This window comes from Oryza glaberrima, chromosome 11 (assembly GCF_000147395.1).
Source record: "Oryza glaberrima chromosome 11, OglaRS2, whole genome shotgun sequence".
Taxonomy (NCBI): Eukaryota; Viridiplantae; Streptophyta; class Magnoliopsida; order Poales; family Poaceae; genus Oryza; species Oryza glaberrima.
The window spans coordinates 7,733,519-7,751,461 of NC_068336.1; the positions used below are offsets into that span (position 1 = coordinate 7,733,519).

The 17,943-nt window shown below is 40.8% G+C and overlaps 2 pseudogenes; one reads left to right on the forward strand and one right to left on the reverse strand.

Moving 5' to 3' along the window:
- The first annotated feature begins 519 nt into the window (after positions 1-519).
- LOC127755656 (uncharacterized) lies at positions 520-7,807 on the forward strand (annotated as a pseudogene).
- Positions 7,808-12,911: 5,104 nt separating this feature from the next.
- LOC127755940 (ankyrin repeat-containing protein NPR4-like) lies at positions 12,912-17,326 on the reverse strand (annotated as a pseudogene).
- Between the last annotated feature and the right edge of the window lie 617 nt (positions 17,327-17,943).

Genomic DNA, 17,943 nt, shown 5'->3' on the forward strand with positions numbered 1-17,943 from the left:
ATGACAAGTTAGCATTAGAGGAATGTCGTGCGTTTCAGAAGGTGTTTGGGAGGAAGCCGGACATTCCTGAGTTTAGGGACCTAATACATGCCCATGGTGCAATACTAGATGGCGGCATCAACCTAGATCAGTTGCCAGAACCATTCTAGGTGGATGGTCTCAGAAAGGGTTTAGAGTTCCCATCCATGGTCGCATTGAAGCTATGGCTCCAGGAGTACGCCATCGTGCACCATCGTCCATACCGTGTTGTCAATTCTGCCGCAAATAGGATTCCTTTGGATATCGGCGATATGGATACCTTTGGTCGCCAACCTTGGTGATCTGGGCCATTTTAGTTGATGCTCAGCAGTGTTGGCGTGGACATATAGACAGCTCTGTGAGGCTTGTTGTCGTCAGGCACCATCATCCAACATGAGTGGTTGTGTGCTATTGATTCAGCTGTGGATGTGGTTAAGACTACCGGTTGGAAGGCCTAAGTGGAGGCAAAGCTTCACTCCTTGGCCCTACAATGAGCCAGACATGGAGAAGACAGTGGCCTACCTTTTTGAGAGTACTGCTACTGCACATGCTCACCGGGATGTGGCATACAAGCATTATGTCAATGAGATGGACTGCTTACAGCCTCAACATGTAAGTACTTCCAATATCACTTCTAGTTAGACATTTACTTCTTTAATTGTGATACTAACCAACGACATCTCTTCAACTTTTGCAGATTGAGTGGTTACCATACCACACAAATGAGGCTTCAAGCCTGACCCTGAACTCGATGTGCAATCGAGACTCTGACTACTTCATGTACCAGTGCCCATTGATTTGTTTCTGGGCAGTTGAGTACCACCTTCCGCACCGTGTCATGCGACAGTTCGGGAAGAAACAAGACTGGCCGGTTGAGGACATCTCAACTGGAGTTGAATTACACAAGTAAATATTTCTTATCTTTGTTTGCTTTCATTGTCAATGTTCAATTTTGTACCATTTAACCCTTGTCGATGCTCACTATTGTTTCATCACCTTCCACTTGTCTAGGTATGACAGGGTGAGAACAAAGAAGGTGAAAGATTGGGGCTAGAGCATAACAGATACATTGATGAATGGAGGATAGCTGGAAGGAATGACAGGTACATCGAGACTATACACCAAAATCATCTTTTCTCAGAGTACCTTCGTTTGCTGCATAGGACATATAGACTGTTCCTTCGCCCTACTTGGACGGAAGCCGACATAGAGGATGACCGCGACTCCGATGAGGGGCGGAATCCCTATGATGTCCGGACCAGAGTTGGATATCAAATGGAGCACGCCCCACTTAGAGACAGAGTCGTAAGTTTTCTTGCATTTGTCAAAGTTATTTCCATTTGCACCCTAGACCCTAACATATATCTTCTCACGCTTTCAGTCGAGAGAGCTCCTCAGGAGTGTGAATGAAATGGGGCATGCCCTCCAAGCTCCGAGGGGTGGTGAGGACACAGAGAACACACTCCGCAATGTTTTAGAGGTAAAATTTATTTAGCACTTTGCATTACTTGAGTTATGCCTAACAAACTTTTTTTTTTTTGAAATGCAGAAAGTTCGTCAAAGGTGCCGGAAACTTGCAGCAAGATTAGGCTGCAGGTCGGTTGGATTGGACGACGTGTACCAACCGCGGAGACTACCACCACCACTACCTCAATCCACGCGTCCAAGTACCGCTCGACACTCCATCAGGATAGAAGAGCGTGAAGAAGTTGGTGGCTCGTCGTCGTCACGCATTCCGCAAGGGAGGGGAAAGAGGAAGGCGCCGGCTCCACCTAGCGATGATGATGACGATGACGACGAGGAGGATGAGGACTACGTCGCACCAGACGCTGAGGAGATAGACATGTCGCAGCTTCCCGACGCGCCTCAGGGGACGCAACCCACGCAATACAACTTGCGATCCACTCGGGCAGCGAAAAAGAGGTAAAATGAGCTTACCATTCTCAAATGTTATTTGATTTCCCTCATTTTGTTTTTAAAATGTTTTAAACATTGGATTTTCAAATGTAGATACACTCCGGGCTCGCAAGCTATTCGGCGCCAACGGAAGAAGTGATTTGTATGAAGTTAATCTATTTGTTGGTAGTATGACATATGTGGTGCACTATGTGATATAAAATGTGATGGACTATGTGAGGACTATGTGATGAACTATGTGAGGACTATGTGATGGACTTTTGAACATTGTTTCATGTGTGGAATATAGGATGGACTTTTGGCATTGTTTGATGTGTCGAATATGTGATGGACTTTTGGCATTGTTTGATGTGTGGAATATGTGATGGACTTTTGGCATTGTGATTGTGCAATTGGAACTTGTTTTATTCTATCTAAAACTGTGAATTGTGATTTGAATTGCGAACTGTGAATTGGTACATTTGTGCAATATGGATCTTTAATTTGCAGGGAGGCAGAGGGCGGCGCCAATCACCCTGGCGCCGCGGTTGGGGAGGGCGGCGCCAGCCACTGCCGCGAGGCAGAAGGGTTTCGGTGTGGGGGGAGGGCGGCGCCAGCCGAGGCCCGGAGGCAGAAGGGTTTCGGTGGGGGAGGAGGGCGGCGCCAGCCACCCTGGCACCGTGGTCCATGAGTGCGGCGCCAGCCGTGGCCCGGAGGCAGAAGGGTGTCGGGCGGGGAGAAGGGTGGCACCAGCCACCCTGGTGCCGCGGTCTTGGGGGGGCGCCAGCCTTTGCCCGGAGGCAGAACAGACTTGGCGAACATTTGGGGGGGGGAGAAAGTTGGTGGGGCCCGCAGAGGAGGGGCGCGCCAGTCATGCTGGCGCCGTGGTATGAGGGGCGGCGCTAGTGTGGCTGGCGCCCCACTTTGCCCAGTCAGCACCGCCACGACGGCCCTAGTGCCACGATGGCACGGGCACGGCGCCAGTGTGGCTGGCGCCACCATGTTGGGGTCTGGTTCGGTTTTAGTTTTCCTAGGGGTCTATTTGTAAAATAAGTTTTCAAAAAGGACCAAAATGTAAAAATTTCAGTTTATCGCTTTGGTTCGGTTGATATATTTGTCTACCTATTTAACATATATCTTAGTTAACCTATTTTGGTTGCTCAATTTACTTGTATCGGCTGGGATCTACTTTAGGGTTTTTTGCCAGTATCAGGAAAATTGCTTTGCTAGATTAGATTAGCTAAGGTATCCACCACTCTTAAAATCAGTCAAAGGCTTGACTGTTTAGACTTTATGTTTCTTCGTATACTTCGAGTTGCATCAACCTTAGCCGTGCTTAGAAACATAAAAACTAATCTGCCTTTGATTGCTAATAGGGGTTTCATCGGAGTTTTAGCCGATGAGTTATTTGGACGTTGCATCGGCTTATAAGATTGCATACAAGTTGGATTTAGCTGATTGCAGCAATGGTTTTATTGTTTATCTAATCGTTTGGATTTAATGACATCGGACTTTCAGCCGATGTATGCTTTAACCTTCGAATAAGTGTTTGTTCTATCATATCATTGTTAGCCGATTGGTTTCTATTGGATTATATTATTGCTTAATTACATTATTATCAACCGATTGACTATGTATCATTATTCACTCAAGTGTTAGAATCTACATTGGACATATAGACGATTGCTCAAAACCTTATCGACATCGGCTAATATCGCTCCATCAGCTGGTCAGCCGATCAGCTATTTGATCTACTATTTATCTAGCTTTTCAGTTATAGAACCAAACTGACTAGCATGCCCGTATCTCATCAATTTTAGGACCTGCACTGGAGTTAAGCAGATATCCCAGGCCGTTGTGTTCGTTGACCTAGTTCACACTAACACAGTTCCGGCACCATCGGCCGAGCGTGGATTTTTCGTCAACAAGACGCCGACTAACAATGATTGTTGTTAAGGATTGATTACAATGCAAAGAATAGCAATGGGTTGCTGCACTCTTTCCATACAGCTAACAAGAGATATAAAGGGGAAAATTTAAGAATCCTAATATGAAAAGATCTGGAGTCCTCGAAAATTAATCCGAATATACTGAGGGTTGAAATTCAGATCATATATTTAACAATCTTCACCTTTAGACGATTTTTTATTGTAGCATAAAAATCATCAATCACCAAAGAATCTCATATAGATATGAGGGTAGCTGGAGTACGGGATCCTATTAGGTAGTGTTTGGTTGGAGGGATATCCCGGGATGGGATAGGATCATCCCATTTTTAGATGTGTTTGGTTGAGAGGCTAGAAGGGATGGGATGGTTCAAAAAGGGAATATTCCTTCAATATTCGGGACCGCTTCATCCGGGAAAAAGTAGCGGACCGCGCCATCCCACTTCCGCGCCCGTGATTTCACACGTCTCGCGCAGTAAACCTCGCGTCCCACCGCATATTTTCACCGCTTCTCTTTTTCCCTTCACTCTTTTCTCCTCCTCACGAGTCCGTTTCTAGGGTTAGGGTTAGTGGCGGCGGCGGAAGCGCACGAGGCAGCGGTGTGAGCTGAGGCGAGGCGGCGGCGCGAGCAGGGCTAGGCGGCGGTGCGCGAGAAGGGAGAGGCAGTGGCGCGAGAAGGGTGAGGGGGCGGCGCGAGTTGAGGCAAGGCGGCGGCATGAGCAAGGTGAGGCGGCAGCGGCGTGCGAGCAGGGACGAGACAGCGGCGCGAGCTGAGGCAAGGCGGCGGCGCGAAAAGAGCGAGGCGGCGGTGCGAGCAGGGCGAGGTAGCTGTGGGAGTTGGGGCGAGCCGACGGCGCGCTAAGCTGGTGGTGCCTCCTCCATTGCCGGTTGCTACTCATCCTCATCCTCTCCATCCCTACCCACAAACTGCAGAGCTCGGTTTCCATTGTTCAAGGTAAAAATAGCCTAAACACTGAATGGGGATTTCGTTTATAGATCTGTGCATGTCTGTTTTTGTTCAAGAATGTTGTAGTATAATTAGTTCAACAATGTGTTATTTTTTTGGGTAAATTTCTTGACAGTAGATGATGGTAATGTGTTATTTTTGTTGTTGTATTGTAGATGGATAAGAGACCAACCTTTTAGGTTGTATTGCTGCTACAAATTTATTGTTATCAATGATGGCCATGATTATTCGGTCTAGAAAAAGAACGAGAGGTTCAAGGAGAGAAGGTATTAGATATGGCCCAATGGTTGAAAGGGATAGGATAAGAATTGAGTACCTAGAAACGAAAATTTGGAGGAATGATACAACTTGTATCAACATGTTTAGACTTTGAAGAGGAAGTTTTTTTCGTTTTTGTAAGTTGTTTAGGGATCGTGGTTTACTTGAAGATACCATCCACATGTGTATTGAGGAACAAGTGGCTATGTTTCTGCATACGGTGGGATATAACCTTAGAAATAGATTAGTTCGCACTAATTATGATAGGTCTAGAGAAACAGTAAGTCGTTATTTTAACAAAGTCCTTAATGCAATTGGTGAGCTACGAGATGAACTTATCAGACCCCCCTCATTGGACACTCCAACTAAAATAGCAGGAAATCCTAGATGGGATCCTTACTTTAAGGTGTGAGATTCATCCCTATCTCATTTTATATTTATGTGAACATTGATATATTGTCCCTAATTTTTAATGTTGTTGAACACAAAATAGGATTGTATTGGAGCTATTGATGGCACACATATTAGAGCCTCTGTTCGTAAGAATGTTGAGTCTTCTTTCCATGGTAGGAAGTCCCATGCCACTCAAAATGTAATGGTGGCCGTAGATTTTGATCTTCGGTTTACTTATGTCCTGGCTGGTTGAGAGGGGACAGCACATGATGCTGTAGTTTTAAGAGATGCTTTGGAACGTGAAAATGGCCTTCATGTCCCACAAAGTAATAGATTACTATAGTTTATCAAATTCTTCATGACAAATGTTGATATTTAGGAATGTCACCAACTTATCAATCATATAATAGGAAAATTCTATCTAGTTGATGCTGGATATGAAGCCTAAAAAGGATTCTTGCCTCCTTTTCGTGCTATCCGGTACCACTTGAATGAGTGGGGGAATAATCCGGTGCAAAATGAGGAGTTGTTCAACCTTAGACACTCATCCCTCCGTATAACGGTTGAACGTACATTTGGGTCACTAAAGAGGAGGTTCAAAGTTCTAGATGATGCCACTCCTTTCTTCCCATTTCGAACTCAAGTAGATATTATTGTAGCCTGTTGTATTATTCATAACTAGGTCATAAATGATGGAATTGATGAGATGATAGCTCCATCTGATTGGTGAAGTGAGGACATTGATGAATCGTCAACCCGCCAAGCGAATGACCATGCATTGATGGTTCAGTTCAAGCAGGGTTTAGCTGATCAGATGTGGGTTGACCGTAATAACCATCATGGAGTGTAATATGTAGCTATGCAACCTGTATTTCTACCTTATTTTCTACATTTCATTTGTACTATGAACTCTTTTATTTATTTAATTCGTGTGGACAGCTTGTTGTAGTCCATTTGCCAAATCTTAGTTGTATGAATAAATGTATTGTTGTATGCTGAATTTCTGGTTTGATGAATTGATGAATGTTGAATTTCTGGGTTAATATGTTGCTGGATGCTAAAATTCTAGGTTGATATGTTCGTGAATGGTAATTTTTTGGGTTGATATATTACTGAATGGTCATTTTTTGGGTTGATATGTTGTTGAATACTGAATTTTCGGGGTTGATGTGTTGCTGAATACTGAATTTTTGGGTTGATATGTTGCTGAATTCTGAATTTCTGGGTTGATATGTTGCTGAATTCTGAATTTTTGATCAGATATATTGCTGAATGGTAATTTTTTGGGTTGATATATTGTTGCATGCATAGTTTATTGATATATATATATATATATATATATATATATATATATTTATATATTACTGAAAGAACATTTTTGTTTCATTTTATGATAGGTAGGAAATGGACAGCAACAGTAGCAAGGGAGTAAGCACCCATGCTTCATGGACCTCAGCTATATCCTCTTTCATGCTTTCTCACCTAGCTAATGTTGTTGCTGGTGGCACAAGGACCTCATCCGGCTTCAAGGCAGTCCATCTCAACGCATGTGCTAGGGCGATCAATGAAAGGTTCAATAGTACTCTCACAGGTGAGCAAATTAAGAACCATTTGAAGACATGGCAAAGAAAGTTTACGAAGAAAAATAGGCTCAGGAAAGTGAGTTCTGCTAGTTGGGATGAGAAAAAATTCATTATTACTCTTGATGATGAGCACTATAATGGTTATATTGAGGTATATGTCTTACCTTGTGGGATCTTTGTTTTATTTTTATAACTTTTATTCCATTTGCTTATACAATAACTTTTGTTTCATGAAAGATCACAAGGCCGATGCGGATTATTTTAACAAACCTCTTGCACACTATGGTGAGATGCTTACAATATTTGGTAGCACCATGGCTACAGGAATGTATGCAAAGGACTCAAGTTCAGTCCTAGGAATAGAGGATGTCCAAGCTGACAATGATGAAGAAAATGATGGTCCTGCAACTACTGATGATCGTGCGGAGGCGTCATCTGCAAGTAAGCCAAAGAAATCCAAAACGCAAGAGAATGAAGATGACGGGCTGATTAGTGCATTCACTAGTGTTGGTGACAAGCTTGCCTCTGCTATACTAAAGGTCGCCGAGCCAGACAATAAGCTTCCAGAAGGTTTATTTGACACATTGAAAACCCTTCCTGGTTTTGAGGAGGTCCACAGATTATTTTATTATGCTCATTTGGTTGCCAACCCTCACATTGCTAGAGCTTTCGATGGACTTCCATTTGAAAACAAGATGCATTGGTTTGCTATGTTCATTAGTGAAAAGTTCCCTGGATCAACATAGGTTTCTTGGATGAGTTGGATAGTTTTTTTGGTGTTATGTGTTGTTGGTTGGCTTATTTACCTATTATGTAAGACTTAAATTGCCAATATGTTTGAGGCATCGAACTTACTAGTACGAGTAAGACTTAAAATTTCTATCATGTGCAAGAATTAAATGTGCTATCATGTGTAAGACCTTAAGTTGCTATTATATGTAAGACTAAAATTTGCTATTATTATGTTTGACTTGTATTATGTGCACTGTGAACCTTCTGCTACTGTAGCAATCAGGATGGGCATACATGGAGTTTTAATTTTTTTAATAACTTATGGAGCTATATCGTTTGTGAACAAACGGAATTCACAACTGTCATTTTCAAATAGTGTGGTGTTCATGACTAAGTATTATTTTGTACTGTGTGTTGTTCATGACTAGTTGAGGGTAACCTCACCAACTAATATCAATAGGTAACCCTATCAAGCATCCCACCTTCATCCCTCCATCCAAATAATGTATAGGATCATTCCATCCCATTATGTCTCTTCAAAAACATGGTTTGTTTTATCCTTGTAACCAAACAAAAAAACAGGATCATCCCATTCCAAAAAACAGGGATGGACCTAACCTATCCCACCTCGTCCCCAAACCAAACACTACCAGTGAGGAGATAGTTAATAATACATACTCTCTCTGGTTCTATAATAATTAATGTTTTGAACAAGGTTGGGGACAAACTTTTATAATTTTGACCATTAATAATTTTAAAAATATTTAGTTTAAAGAAACTAGAACAACATATATAGGTTTGTCTTTCAAAGCACTATAATAAAAGTAAACATGTATTTATTTATTATGTATATTATAATAGAAAAATAAGGTCAAAGATATATTTTGTAGTCCATGTCAATGTCTAAAACGTCAATTAAAATGAAACCTGAGGGAGTATATGTTAGTATGCCGCACATATCTTTTACCTTCGCCCCCGTGTGCGATTGTGCGTCCTCTGGTGCGCTTGATTACACGTTGACTCTCATAATTAATACTACTCCGTTGCCTCCTGCGTTGAAAAAGGTCTGCACAAGGGTCCACAAGGCTAAACCCAAGTCCTATATAGGCTCAAGTCTCAACGCATGCATGCATCTACACAAGCCGGTTGACCATAGTAGTAGTTGCTAAATTCTATTCTTTGGTTTTATATCCAAGTTCCCAATCTAATTTCCTCTTCTTTTCTTATTCATTTGATTTCTTGCATATGGGCCATCACGTATATTTGAGCTTCTGACAGAGTCTTAGCTCCATAATGCATATAAGCAGGGAGGCATCGGCTCCACTAAAATGGGAAAAGAGGAACTCTAACAGAAAAACTGAAAAACTGAAAAAACGCTAGATGCGCTACAGTACTGACAAATTGAGGTAAAAACAGCAGGATTATCTATAACTCTAACAGCCATTGCTCTCATTGACAAATGAGGCCCACATTTTTAAGTTGGTCACACTTTTGTTTTGAGCAATCAACATGCATGGAAGCATGTTTCGATCAGCGTGCTAAAGTCAACTTGTCAAGGTTTTCTTTGTCAGCGGCTCAGCACTCTTTGTTGTTGCATCCTTAGGCTGTGTTTAGTTCGCGAAAAGAAAATTTTTGGATGTCACATCATATGTTTGACCGGATATCGGAAGGGGTTTTCGAACACGAATGAAAAAACTAATTTCATAACTCGCCTGGAAACCGCGAGACGAATTTAATAAGCCTAATTAATCCGCCATTAGAACATGCAAGTTACTGTAGCACTTATGGCTAATCATGGACTAATTAGGCTCAAAAGATTCATCTCGCGATTTTCATGCAAACTGTGCAATTAGTTTTTCTTTTAATCTATATTTAATGCTCCATACATGTGTCCAAAGATTTGATGTGATGTTTTTGGGAAAAAAATTAGGAACTAAACAAGGCCTTAGATGAATGAAAAAAAGCCAAGATTACTTAGTGCTACTACTTTTTTTTAATGATAAAGAAAGCTTTTATTAATCTCAGACAGGTAAATTAAGTTGATAAAACCATACTAAGAAAACTCCCGGCCTCTGCATAACTAGGATACACACAACCAAAACACACACACACCCATAAAATAGTTTGAAACAAGTAAAGAAAAGCAAGAAAATCTAGAGAGCACCAATCTTCAAGCTAGACCGCTACCCATGTTCCTGGTAAAAAGAACTCCCTAATCTGCTCCAAGTGTTGACACACTGCTGCAACCAAATCCCCATGAACCAGACTTCTGAAGGATAGCCCAGGTACAAAGGAAGTGGATAGTTAAAAAATAACCTATAAAAGAGAAGAGAATTTTCTTTTGTCAAACACAATATAATTCCTGCAAAACCATAATGACCAACAAATAGTGGCTACCCCTAACAAGATAAGCGACTTCAAGTCTTTCCTAATTTCCCGTAGCCAATTACCAACCATATTGGATACACCACGAGGCGGGAAAAGCCCCGTAGCCACTTGAATAGTGCACCACACAAAAGGGGCAAATCTGCACTCATAAAACAAATGTAATATTATCTCATCTTTGTGGCAAAAGCAACAATTCTTACTTCATTTCCAATTGTGCTTGGTCAGGTTATCCCTTGTCAAAACTACTCCACGACACAAATACCATAGATAATGTGAACTCTGAGTAAGCATTAGGTTAGCGATTCGTGGAAGAAGGTTATTCCATGCCACTAATTTTGGCCCAATAAGATCCCTTCGCCAAGATACATTCGGAAGGTAGTTTTGTAGCACTTTTCCTACAGTATCATGTTTATTCCTAACTATATTGTATATGTAAGGATATTTGTTGGAGGCATGTTACGAGGGCCTTCGACCAAACCTGCTGAAACCATCAAGGCAATTGCATACGCGAGGCGATAGCTGGAATTCGAGGGGTTCGCGTTGGGCGAAGCACATGGGCGAAGCCGGAGGGCGAAGTCTAGAGAGTTCACCACCAATCCTACGTGACTCATCGTCGGATCTTCACTTCGTGCGAATCCATGAGGTGAAGAAGGTGAGGTTCGCCTGAAGAAGGGTGGTCTTCGCCAAAGATGCCCAAAGGGCGGCACGGCCCAAGAAGGTCATTCGCCATTGATGGGCCGGGCTGTGAAGCCCGACTAAGGGCGCGTAGCTAGGATGGACACTATATGCCCTCACTAATGTTCCTATCATAAGGGTATCAATGTAAATTCCCCAGTACATACTAAACCCTAGAGGGGTATGAGTCTGTACTAAGATTATAAATGGCCCCTAGGAGCATGTAATGGGGGATCCCAAAAAATTTCAACAATTAATACATTGTTTTACTATTCAATAATTCCACCGAGAGAACCACGTCTTTTGATGTGAAGCTATTGTTATTTCGACAACAATATTGTTCTCACAATGGTGCTTCTCCCAACCACTTCTTCCCAAAACCTGATTTGCGCACCATTTCTCATAATGAATTTGCCAAAAAATGAGTCCCCAGCTTTCTACTCGACTTGTGACACAGGTTTTGAGCCCAAGTACTTGTTAATTACGAATCAATTGTTGCCATACACACCATCAGTCGTGAGTAGCTTAAATAACCATTTGCTAAGAAGGGTGGTGTTTTTCATATCTATATCATTAATTCCTAAACTCATTCTTTGGGTTGGCACATAATACTCCACTTCATCAAACGGTTCTTTTTCTTTTCATCATCACACTGCCAATAGAATTTAGAGCGGAAATAATCAAGTTTCTTAAGTAAACCCCTTGGTATTGCTAAGAAAGGCATCATATACAGGGGAAGACTATAAAGCACTAAGTTTATCAATGTTAAACTTTATACGCACCGTACTAGTATGGTTTATACGCACCGTACAAGTGCTTGTGCTTGTCACCTATAGTTGCTGCTCGCTCGTTGCTTCTTGCAGCCGTTGCCTGGCTTACCGAAAAGCTAACGCCGCCGGCGCTGACAGAGGAACAGCTCTGTGTGCGTCTGCAGCACTGTATCCTTCGTTCGTTATCATATCGATGCGTCTCATATAGCCTTGAGAACGGTCTCAGTCGTGATTTCGTGCACGACTAGGATTAGTCGCAATCTCACGATTGACCAGGCCTAGTCCCCTCGCGTGTTGCGATCTTGGAAAAGATTTGCATGGCATCTCATGCCACAAGGCATGGACGGCCAACGACGGGACTGGCGAAGTGCATGCATGCAGCAACAGTATGGAGACGACTCAATCAATCACTGGTTGTTATAAAATTAGTTGAGAAGGACCCACTAATGATGATGTGGCAAATTTTAAAATTTTGGGAACCAACATTTTAGGCACCTCTTGAAGAAGGGGGTGCATTTTACGCCAAATTCCTTTTTGGCTGTTCCCAATAGAGAATTTTTGGGGTTCTAATTTTGTACATCTGTTGGAAATGCTCTTAGGGCACCAACAATATACAAAGACCAAGTGATCTATATAGATGGGTCCCACAACATGTGGTATTAGTTGTAGCAAACCCTACACAATGTATATGAATATGATAGTAGGAAATAAGGTGGATCTCACAAAGGGGAGAGGAGCAGGAGGGAGGAGGCAATAGCAGGGGAGAGAACAGAGATAATTTTTTATTTCGTACGGTCTTTATACATAATGCTAGCTCATAATAAGGTTACTTATAAGGACTACTTCCATAGTGTATAATATCCACTCTAGAGGCTTAAGACCCCCTCATGGCATATATTGTGGACACCGTTGTTGATTTGAAACTCTATATATGATCTATGAAACATAATCATAAAACAATACATGCGCTTATCATCATTTGATCATATTAGCCCATATGTATTATCCGATACCAAAAAAATTGACAAATAGTTAGACACTCGTTGGACGCAATATAACTAATAGGTAATTCAAACAACAAGAATAGTATTTTATTCATTAATTCATAAGCGTAGTTTGCTCACGATTTTACAAATGCCATATCCGGAGCATGAGGGTACATGCTAGAATTTTGACATATTCCACAACTAACATTAACAATGTAGCAGGCCAAAATAAATATTAGTATCTAAATTTAATATATTAATTTTACAAGGTACAATGGAAGCAAGGATAATCATTGAAGTCACACCATGTCAATGAAGCCTGACTTATAGATTTTACCTAGCCGAAATTTGAGCTTCAAGATAGGCCAATCACCTAGCAGCTTGGTAAGGATGGGCAGTAAAGCTGGCACAAAACAAATCGCTATAGCCAACCATTGAAGATGAGAAGGTAAAACTGTGTACAAACCAGTTGCAAATGCTATAATGGTTGCCATGTATGAAAACCACATGAGCTTCATAGTAATAGACCAGTAATAAAGCAAGAACCGAAGATCCTCCCACTTTGCTATGATGCATATGAATGCGACAACAAATGAGGAACACATTGCTAAGGTATCTGAGATCAAGAAAGCCTGAAGTGAAAACTTTTTTGCCATAATGGGGTGTCTGCTTCCAACATCAGTATTGTATCCTCCAGGTAAGGTGAAAGCAGCGACGAATGTAATTGCCGCTATGAGGATAGCCACTAATGAAGTGCTCCTTGTGTTTGTCTGAGTTAGAAACATTGCTTTCGTCCTCGAATCATTAGTTACTTTTATCTTTGCGTCCATAGCAAGGTAATGCAGAGAGGTTGCATTTCGGGGATCAGCTTCCATCATAAGCATGGCCACTTCATTCTGCAAAGAAATTCCAATAATAAAAGCAACTAAGATCAATTTATCAATAATTATTGAACCAAAAATTGATATGCATAATAATGCTAAATTTGTTATTAGTTATAGATATGACAACAACTAAACCAATTCTATTATCAGCATGCAGTTCTAGAATAAAGTAATCGATATGGAGAGAATAGGGTGCCAAGTTTGATATATTGATGTTAGTCGATGCATCAATTAGACATACAGTTTCCCCTAAAAAGCAAAAGACATACAGATCCGCTAATCTTTGCATGCAGGTACAGTACACTCACGGATAAATGCAAGCATACGCTTGAAAAATACAGCGTGAAGAGGCTAAGCAAGAATCTGCATGTGATCTTACGAAGATTGTCCGCATGCAGATAAACTAAGGCAAACATGAGCATATCATGTTGCCTAGCATCATCTCACCCATACATAACCACGACAAAACACATAGAGCATTATGCACCAATTCCATAAAACGCCTTAAGAAATGTCTGATCCTCTTATGTCACAGTCACGCAAAAACATGACTAGATTTTCATTTAAAACCTGAGATGACACCTTCAACAAGGAGATGAGTGGGTAGCTGTGGGGGGTGGGGTTAAGTTGCCACCTTTTTTTTATGAAATTATTTGCTATTTTTCAATGTTGTGAAACATACCTAGTTAAATTTGTAGCAAAATGAAAGTTCCAGCCACATATTAGTAGTTTTGTGAAATTTATGGTCCTTGAGAATCTATGCCACACTTGAGAGTGTTCATTTGCTATGCCTTAATTTCTAAATATAACATCAAGGTGCCACAAACGAACATTATATTATCTGGTAACTCTTGATACCTCCTTATGGACCATAAAAGAAACAGTGAAGTGGTTGGTAACATAAATTTCTTACAATGTGGCGATGACATGTTAATATTCTTCATGTTGAACGAGTACAACGATTCTTTTATGTCAAATCCTCATAATTTAGCTTTTATATGTGATCAAAGTTTTTAATGATTCAAATTAAGCATTTACTCCCTTCGTTTCAGATTATAAGACGTTTTGACTTTAGTCAAAGTTAAACTGTTTTTAAGTTTAAGTTTACAGTAAAAAGTAGTAATATATTTGACATATGACAAATATACTATAAAAATATATTTAATTATAAATTAAGTTAAACTAATTTGGTATTATATAGGGGCGAAGCTACACAGCCTCACGGGGTGCAAAGGAACCCTCTGTATTTCTGTTTTTAGTGCTGATGCCCTGTTTTTGCTACATGTGCACCCCCCTCAGCTCAGTTTCGTGCACCCCCAACGACTGGCCAGAGCGTGGCACAACAAGCGCACGGCTGCAAGGCCACTTGTCGTACGAGCCTACTGCTTTGTTATTTTGTTTTTTCGTTTTACTGATCATGTCTATCGCCAGTATATGCTTATGTTGATTGGATATAGGCAAGGGCATATAACTTCCTCATCTTATTTTTTCAATTTGTTTGATTTATTCACATCAAACCTTAAAGTTTAAATATAGAATTCAATCTATTTATTATTTTAATGTTTCTAGATAGTCTTCTAGGATTTAAATAATTATACTGTTGCGCTGGGATTTAGGAAAGTGGAGTAGTATTCCAGATCGATCCTAACGCCGTGTTTAGTTCCAAAATATTTCTTCAAACTTCTAACTTTTCTATCACATCAAAACTTTCTTACACACATAAACTTCCAACTTTTTCGTCGCACCATTCCAATTTCAACTAAACTTTCAATTTTAGCGTGAACTAAACACACAGCTAAGTACTAATATTTTAATTTGAAGAGTTATGGCACTAGTTCCTTGACTTTTAAATTTTATCACACACCAATATATATTACTCCCACTTAACTAGTCTAGGTGCGTTAGTTGAAGCGTAGGGGAGACAAAAGTCCTTTGTTTTTCATATGCTTTAAAATTCATATTAATCTATTTTCATTTTGAAATAATTAATATTCAGTTAATCATATGTTAATAACTCATCTCGTTTTACATATCTTTTCAATCTTTTGTTTCGTATCCTCTCATATACATTGGTTCAATGTGCCTTGCAATCTTGAGCATCTTTTTTATTGTCCCCACTTTACATTTTAAAGTAGGAATTTCTAATCACATCTTTATCATATAGTTAGCCATCATTTAGTATGATGTTTTATAGTTGATAGTCTATCATTATCTTGTATAGCATGGCTTCAAAATTCCGTGTGCCACTACATGTACGGTTGAGGTGGTGAACCCCCCTCCAATCTATTCAGCTTCGCCACTGTGTATATTGAGGTGGTGCACCCCCTCCAATCTGTTCAGTTTCGCCATTGTGTATATATTAGTATGTTTGTGTATAAAGTTGGTTAAATTTGTAGTAGTTTGACTTTGACCAAAATCAAAATGATTTATAATATTATAAGCAGATGTAATATTAAGGAAAAAAAGTACTTGAGAGAGGCTATAACATACCCAGTTCAAAGTCTTAGTGTGATCCCCGAGTCCCCATAATTTCCAGCTTGGAGGACTACTGGAGTTATCAAGCATCGTGACATCACCGCCTCCATGCGACAACAAAGCGGCAACCATTTTTGGATTACACTTCATGACAGCATAATGCAGAGCAGTTCTCCCTTGATTGTCTCGCATGCTAACCAGTTTCTGTAGTTCTGGTGTCCCCAAGACGAATTCGACAAATTCAAGCCGGTCTGCGTGCACAGCGGCACTCAGGCATGTCCAACCATTCTTACTGCGAAAGGGAGCATCTGGACAATAGCTTAGAATCTCTCGAGCAATGCCGATACGACCTTGGAATGCGGCAGAAACAAGGAGGGGAACGTCTTCAGTGCCTGCTACGACGTATCCTAAAGAAGAATCATGTTCCAGCAACACTCGTAGCACGCCAACACGGTCACAAAGCAGCGCATGGTGCATGGGAGTTAACCCGTATCTGTTTGGCAGTTTGGCCAGCCATGGACGCGTCTCCATAACCCTTTTAGCAATATCTGAAAAAAGCAGGTTTCAAGATGTCAGCCATGGCGACAACAATCACAGAAGAATGAAAACAGCGAGAAGATTTCTCACCTGAATTCCCATTTCTCGCGGCAGCATGCAGAGCATGATCACCTGCACACCCAGAATGAGAGGAATACGGGATAGCCAGCAACCTGTCGAATATGTCGGCGGAGTTTCTCATCGCAGCGATGAACATGGGCGACTCGTTGTTCTTGTTCACGGCTCGTGACAGTGCCGGCTCTGCAGCTATCAGCTCCAGCGCAAGGTCATCGTAGCCGCCGCGAATGGCATGGTGCAGTGCATTGCATCCGACGCTGTCCTGCTTCAGAACTGCATCGCGGAAGCCCAATTCACGGCAGTGTCTAAGCAGTTCAGAAGCCAGAGCAGCATGCCCAGCTGCCACGGCGGCGAGCAGTGGCGTCTCCCCGTATGAGTTGACGGCGGCGAGGAGAGGCTGCTTGAGCCTGACCACATCGTTGCAAAATTCTAGGTGACCATGGATGGAAGATATGTGCAGGCAGTTGCTGCCATGGTTAGTCGTTCGGAGCAGCACGTCTGGATCACTCGCAGCCATGTCCCTCATTGCCGTGCAATCACCGGATCTGGCTGCTAATAGGAGCCGTCTGTCGATCCTCTCTTCTGCTTTCTCTGATAGGCTAGTGTCACTGTCATATTCTTCAGTTTCGCTCCCTGATTCTTCAGATAGACCAATGTCATGACTCATGTTGGTCTGTGGTTCTTTGTGGGAGAGTACTGCCATTAGTTCGTGGGAGAGTGCCATTAGTTCTTTCTCCCATTTCCGTCTATCTTGTTTTTCCTTCAATATTTTGGACAAAGTACGAGCTCAATCGGATGAGTTATGAAGCCTTTTCTTAATTAATCACCAACAAAGATATATTTGATCATGTAAAGAAATTACTAGAATGACAGTATATATATATTTTTAGGCGGCATCAAGTTATTGTGAAAAAAAAGTTCATTGCCCATTGACTCAAGGGCTAATTAATTTTGATCTTACCAAATTTGGTAAAATATCATCTATTTCTATTTATTAAATTCCATTGTATAGTTTCCTTAGTTTTATTTTGAAATTCATATAAAACACAAAATATCATGGTCCAATTTTGAATTAAAATATCAATTTCCAACCAGTCATAATAGTATAAAATACAAAATATCATGGTCCAATTTTGAATTAAAATATCAGTTTCCAACTTATAATTTGAACTAAAAAGTTTCAGTTTGTAATGGATGTTTCATTTAAAAATTTAAATTATTAATAGATTTGGAAAAAAAATTGTATAGCTTTGCCATTTTTTTAAAATCCAAGTAACTATGTGAAAAAAGGTAATTTTAATTTTCAAAATCATATGTATATACATCATCAATGATAATATAAATATATATTGAAATC